The sequence below is a fragment of the Mobula birostris genome, chromosome 20 (assembly GCF_030028105.1).
Source record: "Mobula birostris isolate sMobBir1 chromosome 20, sMobBir1.hap1, whole genome shotgun sequence".
NCBI classification, from domain to species: Eukaryota; Metazoa; Chordata; class Chondrichthyes; order Myliobatiformes; family Myliobatidae; genus Mobula; species Mobula birostris.
In genome coordinates, this window is record NC_092389.1 from 2,501,234 (window position 1) to 2,507,976 (window position 6,743).

The window sequence follows — 6,743 nt, forward strand, 5'->3', positions numbered from 1 at the left end:
CCCATTCTTCCAATCTATCCAAGTCTCTCTGCAGACTCTCCGTTTCCTCAGCACTACCGGCCCCTCCACCTATCTTCGTATCATCAGCAAACTTAGCCACAAACCCATCTATTCCATAATCCAAATCGTTGATGTACAATGTAAAAAGAAGCGGCCCCAACACGGACCCCTGTGGAACACCACTGGTAACCGGCAGCCAACCAGAATAGGATCCCTTTATTCCCACTCTCTGTTTCCTGCCAATCAGCCAATGCTCTATCCATGTATGTAACTTTCCTGTAATTCCATGGGCTCTTATCTTGTTAAGTAGCCTCATGTGTGGCACCTTGTCAAAGGCCTTCTGAAAATCCAAATATACAACATCCACAGCATCTCCCTTGTCTAGCCTACTTGTAATTTCCTCAAAAAATTGTAATAGGTTTGTCAGGCAGGATTTCCCTTTAAGGAATCCATGCTGAGTTCTGCCTATCTTGTCATATGCCTCCAGGTACTCTGTAACCTCATCCTTGACAATCGACTCCAACAACTTCCCAACCACCGATGTCAAGCTAACAGGTCTATAATTTCCTTTTTGCTTCCTTGCCCCCTTCTTAAATAGCAGAGTGACATTTGCAATCTTCCAGTCCTCCGGAACCATGCCAGAAACTATCTAATAAGAGGAATAGACAGAGTGGATAGCCAGCGCCTCTTCCCCAGGGCACCACTGCTCAATACAAGAGGACATGGCTTTAAGGTAAGAGGTGGGAAGTTCAAGGGAGATAATAGAGGAAGGTTTTTTACTCAGAGAGTGGTTGGTGCGTGGAATGCACTGCCTGAGTCAGTAGTGGAGGCAGATACACTAGTGAAGTTTAAGAGACTACTAGACAGGTATATGGAGGAATTTAAGGTGGAGGCTTATATGGGAGGCAGGGTTTGAGGGTCGGCACAACATTGAGGGCCGAAAGGCCTGTACTGTGCTGTACTATTCTATGTTCTATGTTCTATGTTCTATGACTTTTGAAACATCATTACTAATGCCTCCGCAATCTCCACAGGTACTTCCTTCAGAACATGAGGGTGCATTCCCTCTGGTCCGGGAGATTTATCTACCTTTAGACTATTCAGCTTCCTGAGTACTTTCTCTGTTGTAATTGTGACTGCGCACACTTCTTTTCCCTGCCACCCTTGAGTGTCCAGTATACTGCTGATGTCTTCCTCAGTGAAGACTGATGCAAAATACTCGTTCAGTTCCTCCGCCATCTCCTTATCTCCCATTACAATTTCTCCAGCATCATTTTCTATCGGTCCTGTATCTACTCTCACCTGTCTTTTACTCTTTATATACTTGAAAAAGCTTTTGGTATCCTCTTTGATATTATTTGCTAGCTTCCTTTCATAGTTTATCTTTTCGCTCTTAATGACCTTCTTAGTTTCCTTTTGTAAGCTTTTAAAAACTTCCCAATCCTCTGTCATCCCACTAACTTTTGCTTCCTTGTATGCCCTCTCCTTTGCTTTAACTTTGGCTTTGACTTCTCTTGTCAGCCACGGTTGCATCCTTTTTCTATTCGAAAATTTCTTCTTTTTTGGAATACAGGTTTCCCCCGCCATCCGAAGGTAGAGTGTTCCTATGAAACGGTTCATAAACCGAAATGTCGTAAAGTGAAGAAGCAATTACCATTTAATTACATGGGAAAATTTTGTGAGTGCAGACCCAAAAATAACCTACCAAATCATGCCAAATAACACATAAAACCTAAAATAACAGTAATATATAGTAAAAGCAGAAATGATATGATAAATACACAGCCTATATAAAGTAGAAATACTTCTCTACAATCATTGCCGCACTGTTCTCCGTAGCGAAAATCTCACGCAAGCACTGTTGGCAGAAAATCTCACGCAAGCGCTGTTGGCAAAAACACTCTCTCCAGTAACCTTTAAGCTATGAAGCTGCCAAATCATACCAAATAACACGTAAAAATACACAGCCTATATAAAGTAGAAATAATGTATGTACAGTGTAGTATCACTTACCAGAATTGGTTCAGCGCCGAGCACACTGTTGATGGTGTGTTAGACTGAGTCGTCACAGGTTGGGTGGTGCAGTAGCCCCCACCCTCCAGGCCGCCGACTGATACTGATCCGCGAAGCATGCAGGGGTGCAGCGGTAGCCGGGAGGCACACAGCACACCTTTAAGAAAAAAGCCGAAATAAACATGCTAATTTATTAGGTGCCGCCCGGCACGTAATTGTCGGCCCAGATCAGTGCCAATTTCTGATTGCATCTGGTTATCCAGAAAACCGAGACAGTAGATAACAAGTGGAACATTTATCAGAATTAACTGTTGTTACTCTCTGCAGTCAATAGAGGATGCCAAACTCTTATCGGATGTAACATTAACAGGCGTGATCTTGGAGTAATCACCTCAGCTTTGCAAACTGACTCATGATCCAACTGGCTACTTTAATCACTGATATTTAAGATTGTAACATTTTAAAGAATAGATGTCAGTGTCTCTACCTATTTCTCCCTTTGCAATGCACCTTAAAGTCTATTTCTTTAATAGGGTTTTTATTTGCCTACCTAAATGGTTTGACATTTGATTTACCTTCTCAATTACTCTTGGGAAGCTGATAATGTTCTAAAGATATGGACACAGGATGTAGTAAGGATGCGATTGCTTGAATGAAGTATGATGTTCTAGTAGGGGTCATTCACTCAATGGAGAATGCCTGTGTGCCCCACTTTGTCTAACATGGGGAGGCTGATGAATGGGCAGCCACTACATGGTCCTTTACAGACTGGTGTCAGGGTCCAGTAGCATGGAATACAAGAAGACTGGGTACCCTTCAGTACTACAACCTTTCCTCCACCTTCACTGCTGTAGTGATGTGCCATCATCTGCCAGCTCCACTGCTGAGGTCTTGGTTGGATTTCACTTCGTCTGGAACCTCCCCCTTGACCATGGATGATCCTACCAGGAACTAAGCTTCAGGTGGCATAGCTCTCGAGATCCCAGGAACTCACAAGCCTCTCCACCACAAAGTGATGATTCTCGGAGAAGAATGAATGTGGATATTGTTCAAACCGCCTTCATGTTTTGTGAATCATGTATTGCCCTAGAAATGCAGAAACATGTGAGTCTAAACTACCTGTGGAGTGGAACAGGGAAAATTGGCAAATTTCCTTCCTAGAGGTGCTCGATGACAGATGGTTTCATCTGAGAATGTAAATTATAGCATGGTGTAGGACAGTGCTATTTTTTAATTTTGGGTTACATTAATCACTGGAATTTGAATTCTCCAGCTGCAATAATGAGATTCAACCTTGTGATTCCTGATCAGTAATCCCACACAAGATGGTCCAGTTCACTGCACTACTGGTAATGCATAAGATCATAAGGCATAGCAGCGGAATTAAAATTTACCCCTTTGAATCTACTCTGCCATCCTGTCATGGCTGACTTGTTATCCCTCGAACTCCATTCTCCTGTTTTCTCCCCATAACCTTTGATGTCCTGACTAATCCAAAACCTATCAATCTCCACTTTAAATATACACAATTACTTACCCTCCAATGACTGTGACAATGAATTTCACAGATTCACCAACCTCTGGCAAAAGAAATTCCTCCCTATCTCTGTTCATAATGAACATCCCTCTGTTCTGAAGCTGTTCCCTCTGGTTCTAGACTCTCCCCACTATAGAAAACATCCTTTCCATGTCCACTGTATCTAGGCCTTTCAATATTTGATAGCTTTCAATTAGATCTCCCCTCATTCATCTTAACTCTGTCATGGTCCGGTCCATAAAGTCCGTATTCCGGTTCACGGTCCAGTCCATCGACTTGCTCCAGGTTTTCCTGTCTACCCTGTTTCTGTTCTTGTTGAGCTCTAATTGAGGCAACTGATGCTCATTGGGGCTGGCTGCATAAATACCTTCAGAGACCAGGGCATGGCTGCTGGATTGTTCTTGTCCTTACTCCTTGTATCCCTTCCTCTGCCTTCTGTTTCCTCGCCTGAAGCCTTGCCGGTAACTCTCGCCTCGCCTGAAGTTCTCATTTCATCTTGCAATGCCTGAAGCCCTGCCTTGTCTTGCTGGTGACTCTCGCCTCGCCTGAAGTTCTGTCTTGCCTTGCATTGCCTGAAGCCTTGCCTTGTCTTGCTGTCTTGTTCTGGAGCCACCCCATACCTAGCTCCCTTCCTGTCCCTTGCCTCTGTTGGGTAAGCCAGGCCGTCTTGCCATTACCTGCAGTTGGTTCTGCCCCTTCCTGTCCCTTGCCTCCGTCACTCTGCCCAGGAGAACCATGCCCTGCCCAGGAGGAGCCTGCCTAGCCTGCAGCCTGAAGACTCCAGCGTCCTGCCTCCTGCCAAGCCTCGCCTCTAGCCTCAAGCTTGAAGACTCCAGCCTCCTGCCTCCTGCCAAACCTCGCCTCTAGCCTCAAGCCTGAAGACTCCAGCGTCCTGCCTCCTGCCAAGCCTCGCCTCTAGCCTCAAGCCTGAAGACTCCAGCCTCCTGCCTGCTGCCAAACCTTGCCTCTAGCCTCAAGCCTGAAGACTCCTGCCTCCTGCCAAGCCTCGTCCTTGCCTAGTTCTGGGGTCCGAGCCAGAGGCAAGACCCAGGTACTGGGTCCTTGTCCAGTCTCTGGCTCGGAGTCCAAGCCCAGGCACCTAGATCTCTTGTCCAGTCCTGTTCCAGGTTCCCGGTTTTTGTGTCCATGTCCTTGCCCTCTGCCTGTATCCTAGTCCTGTCCCTAGTACTTCAGTGTCTGTGTCTTGCACTTGGGTCCGTTCCCAGCCATCGCTTTATGACATACTCCAGCATGTACAGACCCAGAGCCATCAAACACTCATCCAGTAACCCTTTTATTACTGTAAACCTGCTGACAATACTTCAAGTGAGGCCTCACCAGTGCCTTAAAAAGCCTCAGCATCACATCCTTGCTTTTGTATTCTAGTCCTCTTGAAATGAATGCCAATATTGCATTTGTCTTCCTCACCACCAACTCTACATGCAACTTTTAGGGAATCCTGCACAAGGACTCCCAAGTTCCTTTGCACCTCTGATTCCTGAATCATGCAGTCGTTTCCTGAACAACTAGGAAAGTTGTGAAGCAGATGCTTGTCTGATGATATCACTTAGAAAGTTCAAAGACTTCCACCCAGTTTTATTCAAGATTACAAGATCCATAGATAGGATAGATAGTCAAAATCTTTTTCCCATGGTAGAGATATCAAAAAGAGGAGGAGGGAAAGTGAGGAGTTTTAAATGGGACCTGAGAGGTTGGTTTCCTGTGCAAAGATTAGTTGATACCTGGAAAATGCTGGCAGAGAGGGTGGTGCAATGAGAATAATTTTTCTCCCCCCTCAAGAACAACTTCTGACCATATGTTATAAAACTATTGACTAGTCTCTTTGTTTGAGAAGATAGACTTGACCTCAGTCTACCTGGTAATGACCTTGCAGCTTATCTGTTCTGTAACCGTAACACTTTATTTTGCATTATTGTTTTCCCTTGCACTGCCTCAATGCACTGTTGTAATAAAATGGACTGTTCCTCCGGGCATGGAACAATAATAAACTAATTTACGTTTAGGAGATAATTAGGCAGACATTGAATGGGTAAGGCATAGAAAGATATGATCCTAATGCAGCCAGTTGGTATTCGTGTACATGGGCAAGGAGTTCTGCGTGGACCCGGTGCAAGAGTTGACTTCGGGTGACTTTAAGGGACTCTGTCTCGTTTACTGAGCGTTGCACAGCAGGATGTCATGACTGTAATATACCTTCGTCGCCAGGTCTCTGTGGTGGGAAATTGCTCCCGGTGATGGGTGACGGAGACTGAGTGCCAAATATGTCTTTTCTGTCGGTACATGTCAGGGTTTTACCTCAAGAAACAAGCAACAGAAGTGTACGGCTGAGAATAACTTCTGCTAATACTCCAGTCAGTGACGATCTTTGCAGCCGGCAGCTCTAGCGGCAATGAGTGTAGGCAGCGGCTGAGTTCATTCTCCATGTTCCTATCCCTTGCACTTATGCAAGAAGGCATCTTTCGTTTTGTTCCCCGTGAAATGACAAAATAAAAGAAAAAGTATATAGGCTTCAACACACACACAAAAGGCACCCGTATGATTGACAGTCAGCCATGCGTTAACACGGACCATCCAAATGAGCGGGAGCGCACCTATAAATGAGATACAAGTCTCAGTATGCTGGTGTAGCGTAAGACTTATATAAACTGCACCCATACGTGACTGTTTATAGACAAATAAATTATTCCGATGCATATATACTTAAAATATTCATACATACCTGTGGAATATAAACACGTTGAGACGCACGTATCTGTGATACTGTATCTACTATATATTTGACGACAAATGGTGTATCAATATAAATGAGCACTTTTAGGCTATAAAGTGTTACATTAGGCGCTGGTACATAAGTGCCTCATTATATTATGTTCCGCGAATCGATTTAAATAGGCATGTAGTAACTGTGGCGGAAAGGATGGGCTTAGCGTGCTTTAGAATCGTAGATATACAACAGAGAAACGGGACCTTTAGCGCCGATCATCAAACACCCATTCAAACTGACCGCACATTAATCCCGTTTTTTTTCATCTTCTCTGAATTCTCCTCAACTCTCCCGGGATTCAAAGTTTAAAGTTAAAAGTTCAAAGTAAATTTATTATCGAAGTATATCTGTCATCATATATAACCCTGACGTTAATTTTCTTGCGGACATTCACAGTAAATACAAAGG